The sequence below is a fragment of the Balearica regulorum genome, chromosome 9, assembly GCF_011004875.1.
Source record: "Balearica regulorum gibbericeps isolate bBalReg1 chromosome 9, bBalReg1.pri, whole genome shotgun sequence".
NCBI lineage: Eukaryota > Metazoa > Chordata > Aves > Gruiformes > Gruidae > Balearica > Balearica regulorum.
In genome coordinates, this window is record NC_046192.1 from 22,105,809 (window position 1) to 22,125,344 (window position 19,536).

Sequence of the window (19,536 nt, forward strand, 5' to 3'; positions counted from 1 at the left end):
TTGCATAAATCAAATAGCATTTAAACATTTATATGTGTAAAGAGATTTTTATTTTCCTTGACCTACTCCAGCAAAAACCCTAGTCTCAAAATTCAGTGGTGTGTGGCTCAACGTGAAACCATGAACCTGAGATCCTGAGGCCAATAATCTTATTTAATGCCATAGTAAAAAACAGTTAAGTACACACACAAATATTACCTTCTCCCACTTCAACTCAGACATGTCCATATGAACTTAGATAATCAAATTTATAACTGGGGCTGCATTGTTTGGTCATTTTTCCAATGACTATAATCATGATTCAGTTAGCTTCCTCTGAGCATTGGCAAGTGCAGAGTCAATGGCCCGTGACATTTAAAGGATTGGTACCTGCCCAACCCTTCCCTCCTCCACGAGTCATCTGAGCTCTGAAAGCAAAACACATCTGCAAGAGGATGCATAGGAAAGCTATTCCAAAGCGGGCTGTTTCCCTCTGCAGGAGCAGCATGCGGACAAGGGAAGCTCTCAGATTGCCGATTCTTCCGAGTGATTTGGGTTACAATTTCGGAAGCACAAAACCACTGTGATCACCTTTGTAAGAATGGATATTACACATGCATAAATTTTATAACTATGTATCAGAAATGTGTGTGTGTGTGTGTATGCATATATTAAAAAAATATAAGCTGTATGAAAAAAAAATGCATGAATCCAAAAGTTAAGTCAGGCAAGATGCTGCACCATCAGGCTTTAGTGTGTTGAACTCTGCCTATCCAGGACCTATCAGTGGGACTCCCAAGTTTTGGTCGGAGAGAGGTTTCTCCCGAGAAGGCAGCAATTTTATTCACCAGCACTTTTACCTGCCTATTACTATCACTTAAGTTCAGCACCACTCAGGTGCTAAAACTCAAAATGACTGTTTTCTCATAAGGTAATGGACTTCAATATTATTTAGGCAAAAATAGATTCTTTCCTCCACAAACGTGATGGAAATAATCTGAAAGTACTTTCATTTAGAACTACTTATAATGTAAAATTATTTCAGACTGTGGCTTCACTCTAGCATAGTATAAAAATTTATATTAAAGCTGACTGAAATATTTGCAAGCTGTAATACCATTCCAGCACCGAATTTTATAAAATCAAACCCACCGCAAAAGAGACTTAGCTGATTATTCACATAAGTAGTAAGCCATGGAAAAGGATTGTTAATATCCTACAGAGTTGTGTTATATAGTTGCAGCAGAAAGGATACCCTGCATGCAAGCAGCTTCACCTTTCCTTATTACAAAGTCACAAAAAGATTCTCCGTATTTGGAGAGTTTTCCCTCTGGTAAACGTGCTCCCTTTCCTACAAAAAAAAATGAGTCCTTTCATAGAAAGCCTGGACACGGTGTGTAAGGCTAGTTTAACAACATCCCTTAAATATTTACTATGCAGCCACTTGACTGAATATCCAAATATCTAATAGGCAAAAAAACCCCATTTTGAGCATCACAATTATCATTTAACTCTTTCACGCGTTCCATAACACCACCTTTTTTGGTTAATGAAGGCAACCTCAAAATTAATATGCCTCTAAATCTGCTTTTAATACGGAATGTTTCATACTTGACATGCGTGCATGGAGTGACATACTTTTGCCATTCAGAAAGTTTGAACAAAGTTGCTTTTAGCCACCACGACAGAAACAGTTTGTGTCTGTGGTCTTGTGGTCTGACCTATGCAGAAGACATTAGTCCCTCCTTGAGGACACCAGAGGACAGAAATTTATACCATGATAGGACAAGAGGAAACAGCCTCAAGTTGCACCCGGGGAGGTTTAGATTGGATATTAGGAAAAATTTCTTCACTGAAAGGGTTGTCAAGCACTGGAACAGAGTACTGCCCAGAGAAGTGGTGGAGTCACCATCCCTGGAGGTGTTTAAAAGACGTGTAGATGTGGCACTTAGGAACATGGTTTAGTGGCAGACTTGGTAGTGCTAGGTTAGCAGTTGGACTTGATGATCTTAATGATCTTTCCAAACTAAATGATTCTACAACTTCCTTTGGCTTGGCTGGAAAATGGTGAGTTTGCTCTGGGTTTTTTGGTGGGGTTTTTTTGCATGGTGGGTTTTTTATGGTTTTTGTTTGGCATTTTTTTTTGGTGGTGTTGGTTTTTTTTTAATAAGCAAAGGAAATAGTAAGTTATTCCTTTGTGACAACAGAGCTGAGGAGGCTCGAGCAGTATGTTTCAGGTCCTTCAGAAGAAGGCATGCCTGTGGGCCCCAGAGGAAGGGAGCGGCAGACTGGGGTGCAGGGCGTCAGTCTCAGCAAGCCAAAGCACGGCCAACGGAAGAGACGGCACGAACACCGACCAAGATGCGCAATGAGCAACTCGGCGTGAACTGGAGCAGCTCCTGGAAGACCTGCCTACCGGGCATCAAGACCTACCTTGTGGGTCAGCAGCCCTGAGTTGCGCTTGTGGAGAAGCCCCTTCCCAGCGCCCAGGCAGGGCAGGATGGGCCACAGAGCAGCAGGCATATTTTAGCTCATCAAACAGGCTTCAAACTATGCAAAAGAAAGTTTTCAGCAGAGGAGGACAGTTGGTAACTACATCAAGCAGTCCTTAACGCCACAGTGTGCTCTTCAGGGCTGGCAGTCTTGCTCGCATTCCAACATCCCAAACTGAGATCTTACCACATTTCCTTTTATTCCTCTTGACAGTAATATTAAGTGTGTTTAACCGGTTGTTTGGGGTTTGACAGATGACCTCATTGAGGACACAGCCATTACAATTTATTCTCCCCGGTTTCTAGGAAAAGGCTTGACTGGTGGAGGCTTTGCATTTTTACTTTTTGAAATTTATTTTGTTAGTAATTGACTCCTTGCTGTCAGCAGTGCCTGCAGAAGAGTAAGATTTGTAAGACCAGCAGCAAGACATGTTCAAGCATGTGACAGGCATAGCGTGCTGACAGAGGCTGGTAGATAGAAGTCTTTTATGAACGCTAGAATTATGTTCCAGCAGAGAACTTAAACTTTTATATCTTCCAGCAATTTCTCAAAAGGAGTAATACTTACATAAATGAAACAGCTGCCCACACAAAAATTAAAGCAGCAATTGCCAGCACATTTTACTTCATCTATAAAGGCACGCAAGGTAGCAAAAAGTTTTGCACATATATTTCTCAGGGAAATAAACTCAGCCAGAAAGCAGCTTTCTGACTTCTGAAGACACTTACTGTTCACGGAGAGCAAACATCAGGCTTTACGGCTTTCAGAGGAAGCTACGTGTTATGTCCCTGGAAGCCAACACAGTGCCAGACAAGTGATCCTGTGGGCTTCCTGGGGGAGTATAAAATTACAACAAAAATCCACTAACCAGGAACACTGGATTCTGACAGAGACAGCACAACTTCCTCCCACTAGTGACGCTGATGGATGCTTTCCGTACCAAAGCTGACAGTGACAAAAGAGGCTTTAACATGAAGGAGCCTTTCTGGTCCCTCTTCGTGCATCTGGGAAGGCTGATACTGACTGACAAGCAAGTCAAAATTACAAATGATTGACATCCCTAAAACAAATACAGAGGTGGGATATCTTCAAAGAGCAACCACTACCACTACTAGTAGGATTTTATTTTTTTTTAATGCTTGTTGCGTTAAAACTCAGGTTTTCCACACGACATTTCAGCTCAGTCTAGAGGTAGAGTCCATTTATTGCACAGTCAGCACAATGTGGCAAAGTAACTTGAATTTCTTGGGAAAAGAGCCATTTTGGGCAAGATTAGCACCTGCTATAAATAAAAGTCAGACTCCTTGCTAAGGAACTAGTCCACCAAGGAACAGAATAAATTTAATATTCAATTAAGGAAACAAGAACTTAATTTTAGTACCGATGAGGATCATGACATAAAACATAGCATCCTACAATCTATCACGGTTAGCATGATTTTAATGGATCATTAGAAACGCTTATGGAACGTATGAGTTTCTGGGCACTACTTCGGGATCAGCAATAAAAATTCGTTCTCTAGTTACCTCCAAAAGCAACTTAGCATACCATATATGATGAAGAATTATAGTCTACTTGAGAAAAGATACTTAACTCCTTACAATGCAGCAATAAAAGATGCCTGATTGGAGATGAAATTTGAAAGCTTTGAGTTTGATGGGCTTTGAGAATACCTCTATGTAAAGTATTATATTTTATACTCTTCTTTTCAAAATGATTGTTTTTCCACAGACTTTCTAATACAAGCATACAAGCAGAAAAATTTCACTATTTCTTTTCAGATACGTCAATTTTTAACCACTTATTATAGTGCAGAACCCTGGATAAAAATACTATAAATCACATACCTAGCTCTATCTGCACCTTAAGAATTTAAGTATGTTCCGAATCAGACATCAGGGTGACTGCTCATGAAGAAATCTTTTCGGAGTCAACATGTATCCTCTACAGTCGCCTGTATCCACACGCATCCTCCTTGCAGCGGAGCTATTGCTTCCTACTCTGCTGCTTTAATCTCTCTTCATATTTACTATATTCTGAAGAATTTTAGTAAATATTCCATGTGATATCCATAGAGCAAATAAAAATGATTAACTAACAGTCAGCACAAATGCCTCTAAAGCAGCACGTGCTCTTCTTTCATGCAGAATCATCAAGTTCAATACCATGATAAAGGTTAAATTTATTAAGCATTAGAGAGATCTGAGTTCTCATCACTCAACCACTCCTTTTTACCCCCCCTTTTTTATTATTTTGAGAAAGTGTAAAAAAAAAAAAAAAAAAAAAAAAAGAAAAAGGAGGTGCACAGCTAAATGGTGACCTTTAGAAGTACTGTGTGTTCCTATGGGAGGAAATGCGTTGTACGTGATTGTTAGTTTTTATAAGATTAATTAGTCTGGCATGCTAATTGATATTTTTTGGTAGATGAGAACAATGAAATAATTTGTTTCCCTTTAAAGGACTTCTGTAATAAATGTAATCCACAGATGAATAACTGCTGTGTTTTATCATAGCAATATAGTTTTTTTCTTTTTTTTTTCCCCCTAGAAATACATTTTTAAACATAAACCAAACCCAACCACTTGGGTAAGTTATCTGAAAGCATTATGCAGCACAGTTTTTTTAGACAGCAAGTCCTTCATAGATTTAAATCATCAAACCAGATACATAATAAAGGTCCGCTATTTAACAGGATGACAGATGTCATCAATAGAAAGCCTTGGCATTAGCGAACCAGCACAGCACAGTTCAGGATTATTGCCTGTGCACAATTTCTACTGTAATGCAACTTCCACACAAACACAAAAGCACTTAGTTTGTAAAAAGCCAGCATTGTTAAAACTCCTTGTGTTGCTTTGCTTTTACTTGTACTAGTAACTATGTACGTAGGCATAATAATCTTTCACAAATCTGACCTTCAGAAATCACACATTAGTATGCATGCACAGTATACTGCAAACACTAATGAAGATATCTAGACAGTGTAGTTAGACCTCAGACACATGATAAAGTTGCCACAGATTAATATATTGCCCACAGCAACTCAGCCACGGTAACTCTCCAGTCACCTGGTCTTAGCTCACAAAATGCAAACATGCATTAGCGAAGCCCCCTCTCACTTCACGTTAAGCCAAGTCAAATAGCTTTGCATTTGTGCAAACACGGCCGGTGACTGCGTCTCTGCTAACCCACAGTAACCCAACAGTTCTTGGTACGTTGATCATGTATCTAACCCCTTACGCACACTGCTGCCATCTCAGGAATTGCTCCACACACAAACCGTAAAGTAAATAAGGGATGAATTGCACAGTCAGTACCTTCTCCCTAGGGTACCAGAAGTGTCTGGCACAGATCTTGGCCAGTTCTTTGGGAGACTACACCAAGACTTATTTGCCTAGTAGCTAACTTACCAGTGACACTCAGCTCTCACCACCTCTCTTGCAAAGCCATCACAGTATTGGACCTCTTCATTTTTAAGCCTTCATGGAAATACTTCAGCCTACACAAAACGCCCCAGAACAGGCTTGTAACTGAACATACGTTAGGTGTTAGAAGGAGGACATACCACTGTCGTTAGATGATATATCTTCTCACACCCCAGGAGATGCTATTTCTGTCAGCAAATTCACAACTCCTACAGCGACCGTAGGAAGCTCAGCCCAGAAGCACACCAGCGTGTTGGTGACCATCTTCAGAGTAGCTGCTGAATTGGGCCTGGAAGCAGGAAGTCTAAACAGAAGTGAAAAACCTGCCTACCTTAGTGAATCCGGCCTAACTGAAAGTGGTTTATTGCCCAACCAACCAGCCTGACAGCCCAGTTCTAACAAAAGGAGGAGAAGAGAGGCATGTGAAATACAAAGATTTAACTGTACATTAGGCAACATCTGATCTTGCTGGTAGCAGGAAATACAAATTCAGTGTTATGAGCTTTATCAGACACCAGAGTCTCCTGGGACTTCTGCTAGAAAAGGTCGCTATAAATTGTGGCCCTACCAGACCCAGTGGCAGACGTCTGGGAAGGACCACGTTGGAATCTGTTCCCGTTTTGGTGTTGCACAATGAAGGAGGCAGTAACAGATCTTTAGTTCAGAGACTGAACTAATTAATTTATTGTTGGTTTTGGCAGCCAGAAACATTTTTCTATGAATGAGAAAATAAATCTTTATTAAATGAGAGTGCCCTTCCTATCAAGTGTTTGATTCAACAGGCAAGAGTCTTTCTCAAAAAAAAAAAACCAAAAAACAATCAAACAAAAAAACCAAACCCAACCCCAAAACCAACAAAATAAAACCTCAATACTTCTTTAAACAGTGCAATGAACATTGACGTATTTGTACAACACACAAGAGCGTCAACAAAGAGACACGAGACTCCCCATGTGATTCCCTAAGCCACGGTTTATGGAAATCAGTGGAAAAGAGACAAAGGGGAAAAGACAACGTGAGTTCAAGTCCAAACAATTTGAATGCTCAGGACCAGAATCCTGGCAAGAGAGGAATGTGACCATACAAAATTTAAGCTTTTTTGCATTTCTTTTAGGAAACAGCTCCGAGACCACGGCAGCTCTGTCATTCCTGCTCAAGCCTGTAGACCAGCTGGGGAGAGACTTTTATTTTTTGCGAAATTCTGTTCCAAGCAGGCTTTTGACTGGTGGGATCTCATTTCCTTGGCTTTGGAAAGCTAAATCTAGACTGTTTTGTTGATAGGGAATGGCAGAAAGCAAGCGACATGACAGGAGGAGGAGGATGACAACATTTCGTAAATGAGAAGCATGTTTGCATCAGGTGCGAAGGAGAAAGAAGTATATTGATGACTTTTACACTAAAATTATACTGACATTATTTTACCCTTCTCATAACTGCAAATGAGGAGTAAGATTAATTTTACAGCAGCAGATTTTTCCCGTGACTTCAACAGAATTAGATTAAATTAATGTTTCAGTTGTGCTTAATCTAAATTTCTGTCTTCTAAACTGTAGGCAAATGGTTTCTAATCACTATTTCTGTACCATCTGATGTTAAAGGTTCATCAATTTTGTTTCCCACCAATATGATTAAACTCTTATTCAGGCAAGAAAACATTGTTAGTAAGCAAATCAATTTCTTTTAAAACTCTCTCATGTACTACCAGTTAATAGCTTCTTCAGCCAAAACAGTAAAATACACTGATCTTGGACTTTTTTTTCTACCCATGTGCTGCGCCGGTAAGCGGGTGAAGTTTCTCCCTTCTAATTCTGCCTGTCCCAGACTAGCAACATATAGAACATAAATACGAATTTCCCTTAATCCAGCACTTAGAAAGAAAGAACTGCTAGAGTTATAATCTGCCAAATAGTGTGATTTTAACTTATTTAATGAAGGACAGAATTAGTTTCTACTTTATAAAATGTAACTCCAATTAATAGCAAGAATAAAACACCCTGCACTATTATCAAAAAGTCATAAAACATCTGGGTTTAACAATAATCTGGCTGAAGAGTACTATACATAACATTCCTTATTGCCATTCATCCCCTTCCATCTTTAAAATGATACTGCACTCACACATTAACGGCAGATATTAGATAAGTAAATTGTATCATGACGCCCTGAAAGGCTGGCACACCAACTGCTGGAAGAGCATAAAACCATTATATCTGGGCCAGGTCTGCCAGCAGCATGATTTCACAACAGAACACTTTGTCAGTCATTTACCTTCAGCTGTACCTGTGAAATATATCCCTCCATAAGCACTTTATGCATTACAACTCTGCCTAATAGGTGAAAAAGACTTTACCAGGTGGGGCACGGGGAATTAAGGGGTTCCTTTCAAACAAACGAGTAAATAACCCGCCAGCGGCACAATGATGAGTGAACTCTGCCATTTTGAGATTGTTCGTTTTGTTGTAGAGGTATAATAAATGTACTAGAGGACAAAATTGGTCTGTTACATTAATATACCTACTTAACTCAGAGCAAGTGCACAGCGTAAGCTTCGGCATTTCAATGAGATGGCAAAGCTCAAGCACCGCCACAGGTACCGAGGCACTACTATTGCACAAGCTGTCGGAAAAAGCCCTTTTTGGAAAAAACAAACCACTACAGAATCTCTACCCCAGCTATCAGCCCTGATGCAGTATCGCTGCTTTTTGGACATCTGACAGCTTTTGAGAACTTTCCCTCCTCCCAGCACCAGGCCCAGCTAAGTTTGGTTTGTGAAGCAAGCAAAAGGGACGTGCTGTCCCCTCTCTTACCATGACTCCTCTGCTGCCGGTGCTGCTGCCTCCTTAGCAACCACCCCCTTAGCACACAGCACAGCTTTGGTGCAGCTGGTTCCTCAGCTGGCCCTGGTTTTAGGTAGCTGGCTCCATGGAGTCAAGTCCTGAGCAAGAAGTAGAGGGGAACACCTCTCTCCAGCCAGTACATTCCCCAAATGTCCCTTCTGCACCCCAGAAAGGACAAGGACTCGGCGTCGCCCCGGGCGAGGATAATCACCTCTGCGCCGTGCACAAGCACTTGCAAAGAAAAAGGCATTTATCCATGAAACGACAATCCACCCTGTCCTGCTTAGCAACAGTTTTCCTTCTCTGTGAAGCATTAATAATATATTTTTATCTATTTTCAACACCATGCCTAGATGATAAAATGTTTAATTCCTTAAAAAAAATAAACTCTGCCTTTAGTGAGGATTACATCTGCTGGTACGCTGCAGAAGTTGGTTTTGACAGCTGACTGGTCGTAAACAATCAAAGGCTTGAACAAAAGATAAAATACTTGTGTGGGCTACCATTTCTGCCAAGAAATTGAAGGAAAAGTGAGGAACAGCAAGGAAAGAGGATAAAATATCACAGACTTGAAGCAAAAGTAGTCTGCAGACAACACTGGCCTGGAAGGAAGGAAAAGCTAACAAAACATATCACTAGGCATAATTAACAGCTGTGTAACAAACAGACCAGATTTCAGAGGAAATCCTCCTTCTGTAGAGGTTTAAGGGCGACAATAAAGCTTAAACTGTCACAAGCGTTTGATTAGTACATTACAGACGGAATTTAAAACTGGCAGGTTAATAATCAAGAACTCCCCAGGGTATCAGACTCCCATTAATGCATCTCCTCCTTTACCTGGACCAATCAACCTACATTCATACTTTCCCACCACCTGACAAAATACATCTGCCAGTAAAAAAAACCTCCAGCTTTTCCTGGAAACGTATTAAATATTTATGCCATTCTATTACTGATGTAAACACTGCTCCTACACAATTTTCTAGATATAGATCAGCAGCTTCATTGCAAAACTTAAATCATGCACTGTTCCCTGAAAACTGCTTAAAAGTATGTTTTAGAAACTGTTCACAGAAGGCGATAAAACATACTTAAAGTCACATAAAACGTATAATCATCGTTCCAGCCATTTTAATACTGAAAAACAACTGTGCTCAGAAGTTGAATAGCCTTCTCTAACACTACATATGCCCTTCCAGTACCTAATTAGCTGATAATACTCTGGGTGCCTGTAATGCACAATTCAAATGCCTTGCTTACCAATGTGTTTAGTATTCTGCAAATAAGTCTTTGTACCAATTAAATCCCTTGTTATTATGAAAATGCTTCCATACTGTTGTAATAACACAGGATAACACAGTCAATGCTACTAATCATGAGGCTATTCTTTGAATAATTGCAGGATTTATGAGTAATCATTGCTAAGGATACGCTACTATTCAGTACAGAGTACACAAAATCTAATAATACCTTTCAAATAAATCTGATTAATGTTACGGTATCCTTTAAGTGAGGCACGTACATAAAAAAAATCTTCCCAAACCCGTAAGAAGCAGTGTTTTACAGTGCAGTAATTTACTGTAGCAATTCCACAGTAATTTACAAGTGTATGCAGACAACAAAAATCTATTTTTCTTCTCAATATCTGAGAATATTGCTAAATATCAGGTTCGATCTGAGAGATTATTGCTTCTGTTTCCCCTAAACCAGGCAAATTAGGAGACACTATTCGCACACAGGGAAGTTTGGGAGCAAACTCAGGAATGAGCCCAGATTCACTATCAAGTAAACCAGCAAGTCAAGAACCTGCAATACCTCCACAAAATGTTTAATGGCTTATAGTTTAGCCCATTTCTAAATTTTTCTGCTGAAATCATGTACAGTAAGAGAAATACTTCATTCATCATCAAAATCAAATACATTACTTACAACACATGAACTCATTACTTAAGAAGTTATCTTATAGTTATCAAAAAAAGAAAACTTTGGGGCTGCAGAGGAAGGAAGTCCTACCATCTAAAAGATTATAACACTAAGTTTTAGTTATACAGAACTTTAAGAGCAATCAGTAAGGCTTTCAGTAAGTAGCTAAACATGATCACTTACAAAGTACAACTAAAGAATGAAATTAAAAATCAACAATTACTAAAAATCTTCAACATAGTATCAGAGAGGAAACATTTTAGAGAATTATTTCATTAGTAACTTACATATACGAAGACACAGAAAACAATATGCCCATGCACGACTAGCCAAACCTGCAGAAGTCAGCATGGCAGGGGAGAAATAGAGACAGATGAGACCTTCTTGCCCTTCTTCCAGGGCAAATTAGTCCCAAAATTTCTTCACCTGGGCCTAACACAACACCTGAATTCAAAGTGCCCCACCAACCCCAGACCCTTCCAACCTCCCACCATTCAGTCCTGGAAACAGCCAAGAGAAGGGTCAAGCAGTTGCACACGTGTGCAGCTCCTCACCTCCCCACGGGGCAAGCACGGAGGACTGGCAAAGCTGCCCAACAGTGTGGTAGGAGTTATCTATCCTTCAAGAGGGCAGAGAACATTAGGGTACATGAGGAACAAACAAAGGACTACATCCTGAACTCAGTACCTTGAAGAACCCTCCTCCTCCTTCCAGATTAGCTGTCTGTGGGACTTTCTGACACAGCAATAACTCAATGATACCTGCAAGGGCTGCGCTTGCATTCCCATCATCTTTGAAAGTTCCAGGTTGCCTGTATTGCTTTAAGAATACAACATCCATACCCTCTTCAAAAAATATGTATTAAATTGTATCTGTATGCGATATTTGTTTAGAATTCAAAAGGACAATGTGAGGATATCTGCTAAACGCTAAAGCATCATTTGGCCAAAAAATGGACACAGAACTTCAAGTTCATTAGAAACATTTATCTGTAAAAATTATTCTCTAACAAATCAATATTAATATATTAGTATTAATATTTTGCATACAAAACAAATACATACAGAGAAAGTGAAAAATCTCAACAACTTGCTATAGATAAATAAATCTATTTTTCCTTCAGAAGACATTAGTTACTCAGGTGAACCACTCTATTAGCAAATCCTTCCAAAAAGAGAAGATTAAATATTCCACAGAGAGATTAATAGTAGGTAAACTGTTGCTTCTGGTCTCCTGCCCAGCAAATGCTTTTCTAAAGGAACAAAAATATTACTATGCCAACCATTACTACGCAACATTGGACTCCACCTCTTCCTTTTTTAAAAAGCAAATTACCCACACACCAAAAAAGAAACATTTACTGATTATGTCTCAATCAGATGCACAAAGCTCACCCAAAAGGCATTAGTATCACCAAGTCAAGCCAAGCAATTCCACAGTAACAACAGTATTCAGCAGCATCCTACATAAATTTATTACAGAAAAGAAAAAGGCATCTTTGCACACAGATACAGCACTAGACAATTAAAATAGAAAGATAAGAACAGATGTGAAAAGCTCTTCAGAAAGATAGCTGTTCTCAAGTCTTGAACTGTAATGGAAAAAAATTCAAATTCTCATTTTAATGCACCCACATCACTAAATACATTTTACATGAATTTACACTGTGCCTTCAGGGGTTCCAGTTTACTTCTAAATAACAACAAAGAGATTTCTACCCAGGGCAAGGTCCTCAAATTATATATTAAGCATCAAATCACAGATCTACCTTCATTCAAACTGGGGTCTCAGCGTGGGGGAAAAAAACCACCAAACTCTTCATTTTCCTCGAATGTCAGTATTTTCTTTTTTGAATGCTGAAGGTTTGTTTTCTGACTTTGATCAGAAGTTTGCCTGTAATTTTCTCACCTATACGCGTGCCGCGCACTCTGCAAGCAATTTGTGGCAATCTACCAGTTCATTACAGCATTCTTCAAAAAGTATAGCATACCAAATGATTATTTTTTTCCCCAAACATGTAACAGTTAAAAGATATTTACCTAAATATTACAAGTACTTTGTATACATGAAAAGAATTTGTTTTAGAAAAGCAAATATCTGAAAACATTAGATTCAAACCCATTTCATTACATTCAGGTAGCCATGGAATCATGTAAGGTTTCTTTCTTTTCTTATTACCTAGATTCTTTAATATGTGAAGGAAGCAATAACAATTTCATTAAGCTAAACTACAGAAAAGGCAGAGGCACCAAACTGGTACAGTTAGAAGGCTCAGATTAATAATTTATGACAGCCAGTCTAATCTGTTAGAGGTAAAGTGAGTAAAGATGATTGTACGTCTGAACTTTTTACCTATGTTTCATAAATCTGCTTGCTTGCATATATGTTAACTGTACTGCCAGCATGTGCTGCATCCCCAGGCAGGTGAATATGGAGCAGCTCTACCTTTGCATCCACAGAAACAGTTCCACAGTGCTGGAACATGATCTCTTTCAATGAAAAAACCCTCAGTAGCCAATTCTATCAAGCGCAAACCACTTGGCGTCATCACCCGCACCTCTACCTGTCCGCACCTTTCCCTTCTCATCCTGAAGTTCAAAGATAAACAACCTTTCCCTGCCTTCAAAGCTGTCACTCTGAAATCCACCTGTGAGCAAAATCACAGCTACAGCAGGAAGTAGTTAAATAAATGAAACGCAAGCCTTAACTCATCATTTGAATCAACGTATATAAAATATGTGCAATAAGTAAGACAATGTCCTATATTAACAAGTTTATCCTAAGTTACATTTATTTGCCTGGTGTTTAAAGTATTTTTTTTTGCATCACCTGGAAGTCATCATTAATATTACATTTAATTTGTATATGCATTACAGTGTCATCCAGAAACATGAGGTGCAGGACTAATATGCCAAATACAACATCTTGAAAAATTTCAACATTAATTTAACTGCACAGATTTTTTTGATGTCACGTAGATCTTTATTAGCTACCCATATGCAACTCGCTTTAATGAACAGCTTCATAGAAGAGCAACTTATTTTATGCAGATAAAATATCCAAGCACAGAGAGCAACGGAGAATCTGAGAACGCGGAAAACTCTCCTTTGGATTTTGATTGGGTTTGCTTTCATCAATGTAGTTGATAATTAAGCCTCAAAACCTGCATGCCTAAATGACATACTGCTATTTATTTTGATTACAGAGTTTGTTTTGTCATTTGTAGCTTGCCATTTAATAGGCAAACACAAAATCACACATCTCCTTGGTAACAAACTGAGCCTAGCTTGGTATCCACAAAGTCCTTCTCACCCCCCGATGGAAAGGGGAGTCCCTCGTGGCCCCCCCCCCCCCCGACCAGGAACGGCAGCTGAAGGGGCCCCAGCTCCCACCACCCAACAGTCAACTTCTGGAGACAGGTAACCATCTCTGTTTGGGTGAAGGTGACAACAAAGACTTCCCGGATGGGGTTATCAGACACTTTTTATTGTCAGGCCCATAAACCTGCACCGACGGGTCTGTGTCTTTGTTCCGCTGCCCGAATTCCAGTGGGTTTTGGCACAACCCAAACCCCAGCCACTCCAAGGCTTGCACAAAGGACAATTCCCACTCTCATTTTTTTCCTGATATGTCTGGTATTAGTTGTTTGTGCTCCTGTGTAGTGAGTGATAGCTGATGAATATCTCCCTAACTGCACTGTGTGAAACTGCATCACAGAAGGAACCTGTTATTGATGGCACAATACATTATAATGGAATTTTATAGAGATCTTATGGATTTCTTCCCCCTTCACCTACCAGCATTATTTCAGAGAGAGGTTTAAGCAAGAGTCAACCTGACTTTTGTTTTAATCTCTCAACTATGACAATATAATTAAGCTGTGAATGATATATCAAAGTGCCATACACAAAGACGAATTGACAGGAGTAATTTTTACTACTCAAAAGCCTTCAGTTTCATATATCATAATATCCTGTAAAGCAAGCCCACTGACATCTGCTTGACTGTAAAAGCAATAGCTTGGTATAAACCTCAATTCATCCTTCAAACAGGCATATGTGCTCCCTGCTTATTACCAGCACTATGTACATTACTACCATTGAAGCCTGCATCGTTCATTATTTCGTTTCTTTATTAACTGCTTACCGCAAATTGGAACTTGCCATATTCCTGCATGACAGTGTTCCATGAGTGCTTTGCTGTAATATAAATAAATATAAAGATGATAAACTTTTTATCATCTTGACAGATATTTTGCTGCTTTTGAATGTGTTGAAGAACAGAATTTGGCAAATCTGGTTGGGATCCAAATAGGTCGCCTCCATTTCTTTCTTTCTTTCTTTCTTTAATTTTATAAAAAAGGAAGGGAGGCTTTGTATTCAAGATCTCATTGTTTCTGATTTCACTTCTAGTTTTGAAGCTTTTCAGAGCTGGAGCAAATCTTAGCTTTGTAGATACACGAATGAGAACCTCGTTTACAGCTAGGATCCTAAGGCACTACTATAATGCAATTATTATTATCATCACTATCAGCCTAATCAATCTGAGTATGTGCTGTTAATGAGTTCATGTCTTCAGGCAGTTAATGTTCAAACTAATTTCTTTTTTTTGGGGGGGAATTGTTGTTAAGTAACCATTCTTTGCAGCAAATAAATTGAAAGCTTTATCAAACTAAAATTAGTATTTAGAGAGCAACTATGAAAAATCTGATTATAGCAAAAAATTATCAAGAGCAGCAGATTAACCTAGCTCATATGGGGGGTGAATTGTATTTGCTGGGTTAAGAGATATGGCTTGGCCGAGGGGCAATTTGCTTATATCTTTGTGTTCTTCTGTAGAATAATAAAATTATTTCCTTGAAATAAATAAATTATACAGAAAAGATTACATACTCTCTCATACAGACCGTGTATAGAAGGAATGCATGTTATTTAAATGGCTGTTTTGGCAAAATAGAAATTCAGGAAATTTTTTTTCTGCACATTCCTGTGTGATTTATTACAATAAATCTCCATGCCCTCCTGAAAGAACACCAGGGACAATTCTTTCTTGGCCATCAGATGCCAGAGAACTTCCAACTTAAACAAAAAAAATAAAACCCAACAACTTAAATTTGCTCTTGTCTGACAAAATACTGTGCTACAGAAGTCCCAGTTGTGAATAATTACCATTCAATCATATGAATCAGTTTTGTGCACGACTGGATTTACAGTGAGAGACTAATTTTCAGCTGTGTGTTTGCAAGTATTTGTATTAGAAAGCCACCATTTCCAAGGCAAGCATGTAAAGAAAAGTGAAGGTGAAAACTTTTTCATTATCTTAGAAGGCAGCTTATTACCTATATCACTTTCTCAGATATCCATCCATCCACACCTAATGAGTCCTATGATTTAGTCAGAACACATTCATAAAGATGATTCATAGTTGTTATGCAGCCGCTTGATGTTAATAGCAAAGCTGATGTCTTAAATCATAGCTGTTTCCCTATGATAGCCAAGGGGCAAAGCAACACTTTGGAAAACAGAGGAAAGAATTTATTAGGGCAACTTTACGAAGGCCACATTTACAAGAAAAATGTCAAGCAAAACATCAGGGTCAAAAGTGCTATAACCAAATCACTAGGGAGTATTAGATGCTGTAATCTGCATAACTAAGAAGGTAGTAGTTATTGGTCCTCCCTCAGCGTATGTTAATATTGCCAAAAATTTACTATATCTAGGTTAAAAGCGTTTATATTTAATTTTCATTTTGTCTATAATCTGGTCTCGGTGTTCTACACAGATGCACAGTAACCTGTATATAGTTAGTAACAAGAGGTAAGTGTAATTCTTTCCTGTACTAGCAAACGTTTAACCACAACTGAAAAGAGTAAATTTTAAACAAAAAGTCTTCTATTTAGCAGTTGAAGAGATTTGCTGATTTTTAATTATATTGACTAAAGGACAGATAATATAATGTCTTAAGAGAACCAGTACTAAGCCAGTAACAAACACCAAATGACCCAGTGTCTTCAGGAAAACTACTTACATCCTTCAGTATTAGCTCCTTAATAAGTTCTGCTGGATCAGAGAATATATACAGGGTTTTACAGGGCTGAATTGTCTCTACATAAACCTCACTCAGATGCAATTTAATCCAGAAACACTCCATTTATGTAGATTGCAAACTCTTGAGCTTTAAAGAATATTGTAGCTTTACAGTCAGGAAGGAAGAAACATATGAATAAATTTGGCATTACACAAAAGGTAACAAGTAGGCACAAGATACCCATTGGCTTTTCGAAGTCTCTTAGTAAATTGATAGATAAAGAGATGTTGCCACATCAAGCTCTGGTGAGAAATGGGTGCATTTTTAACTAGAACCAACAATCCCTGACATTTCACTTTCAGCAGGACTCCGTTTGCCTTACTCATCGCTATTAAAAACATCTAAATTAATCCAGCAGGATTTCTGAGAAAATAGTGAATGATCTGTGATTTTGCAAAGCGGTAGTCTGATTTCTGCCTCCATTCTCCTGGCCAGTAATTGTAACAATAGAAATAATGAACTCAAGTTCCCATATGGTATTTTTAACAAGGAATGAAATGACTGCCAAACTGGAAAAAAATATGGAGACAAGAACAAGATATGCATACACCCTAGCAAAGTGGAATAATTGCATAGATTAAGTAGGTCAACTACAGGTACAGATTTCTTTTAAGGCGATCCAAAAAGGTATGAAAAGTTGCATGCGAAGGCATGCTCCTAAAGAATTCACAACTGCAAACAGGCCTGTCTTACTCAAATCAAGGGAGGCAAAACTGAAACCACCTACCCTAAGGAGCTTCCACTGGAAAGCCGGTCTTATTTCCCAACTTGCTCGCTGGAAAGCTTCTGTGGAATAACCGGAGTGACGGACGAGCGCATGTCGCACAACTACTTCTTCATGGTATTTTTGTCAGGTGATTTGTAAGCAGAAGCCTGGATTGGATAGGAAATTATCTTCTTTACAACCACCATCTAGTATTTTGCATTAGAAGAAATTGCTATTCAAAACATACGAATACGGCAATTGCAGCCTTCCTTGCATCTTTATTCTAAAGTGAGCTCTGATGTTTTCTAATAGTATTTAGATTTGCAATGTGATTTTCAATACAAAGCTAAGCCGGTGTATCCAAAATAAAAAGGTGAAAGGAGGTCAAGAACCACTCTGTTAAACAACAAGCCTTCCATTTCCATTTAAAAGGAAAAAATCTCTGAGGAAGAAATTGCTGACAGCTCTTGGGGATCTGGGGATCAGTTTGGTTAGTGGGTTTTGCCAGAGAAAGCAGGAAAAGACACGCACACGTACGTAGACTTCCTCCAGCTGCTAAACACACATGGAGATTTTTAATTCATAGATGTTTTGGCTCTTCAGGTATCAGGAGTCTTTTAGTCTTGCGAAACGCACATTATTTTCTTAGAAAACAATTTTGAAAGACAAAAGCTACAGTTGGAATCCACAAGGCTCAAGCAGGCCATCAGGAGAACTTCACATTTCTGGAAGTGCTGAAACATTAGATAATGAGAAACTCATGCTAATTTTAAAGAAATTCGAGGTTTTCCCATTAACTACACACATGGCTCAAAAAGAAGGTGCTTCAGCACACGAGTCCAATGAAGCCCCTGGAAATGTCCACAGGAGCACACACAGACCCACAGACCTCCTGCCAGAACCCCAGGGGAAGGTCAGCAGAAGTCCAGACACTGGGACCTTACAAGCAAGGGTTAATCTGCCATGCGAACCCCAGACACTCGAAGGCGACCGGCCTCAGAAAAGGAAAGACATGAAAAACGCAGAGCTAGAGAAATCCTCTCACCCCTACACTACACTCCATCGTAGGCTACCTCCTCTTTGAAGTAAAACTAGAGATAGATCCATCTTTAGCAGACTGAAACTTCAGTCCCCCCTGCCTGCGAGAAGCAGCAAGGAGACATAGCTGTACACGGTGTTTCTTAGACTTCTGTATGGTGATGCTCATAGATAAACTGTTGCACCACACTGGGGTGGGAGTCTCCATACACATGAAATCTTGCATGTGCTGGCAATCCTGGCTCAGAGCCCCCAGATGGATTAAGAACATGATCCTACTGATAAGAGTATGTATAAAATAAAAATGTACAACTTCCCATGGCTGCTAAGTTCTGTACGCCCTTCTCCACCCAAATATCAAACTCTACGGATATTAAGTAACTGTAAACATGCCTAGAGATCATTGCACACATTCTTCTTCTAGGCTGCTTATCCAGGCTGAACTGCAGCACTAGTAGTGCAGGAGGAAAAAGAAAAAAAAGAAAAAAGACTGAAACAAAACAAACCAAACTACTGAAGAACAACATGTCATTGTAAATTAATAGAGTTTTGGGAGGATCCAGGAAAGTTCCTGAAGTTTCTTCCTCCTCTTTATAATATCATGCTTCTAATTTACTTCATTTATATTAATAAACACTGGATTACACAACTATTAGTCTAGTTGAGAACTGCACTAAAGCTCAATAAATCTGTCTCTAATTATTATGATTAATGGTCCAAAACAATCAGCTTCTCAAATTAACAACCTAAAGCAACTGGTATAGAATAAAGAATATTTTTCTTGGTAAACAGGGTCTTCAGTCTTTTTAGTTAATGAAATCTTGAGCAGTCCATTCAGTAATACTACATTCTAATTCACCATAACTACCTATTTACATAGATTTGCATCGATTATGCTGGCTCTATGTATTTAAGATTAATTATTTTTAAATTGCACTAAAACTTAGTCTCATGCTTATTTTAATACTCCAGAAATGGATCTTCAAGAGCTGACTACCTTGGCCTTACCATTTCTCTCACTGCTTCCAGAGCATGCACTATATATGGG

General features: G+C 38.9%; 1 protein-coding gene across 8 annotated transcripts in view; it reads right to left on the bottom strand.

Moving 5' to 3' along the window:
- NAALADL2 (N-acetylated alpha-linked acidic dipeptidase like 2) overlaps window positions 1-19,536 on the bottom strand; it is a 488,624-nt gene that overhangs the window by 314,791 nt on the left and 154,297 nt on the right. For 2 of the 8 annotated variants that reach the window (XM_075761531.1, XM_075761535.1), the window contains one exon: window positions 17,472-17,617. The exons of the other annotated variants lie outside the window; for them this stretch is intronic. The gene's annotated coding sequence lies outside the window, so the exon portion shown is untranslated. The remainder of the gene's footprint in view (window positions 1-17,471; window positions 17,618-19,536) is intronic. 8 annotated transcript variants of the gene reach the window in all.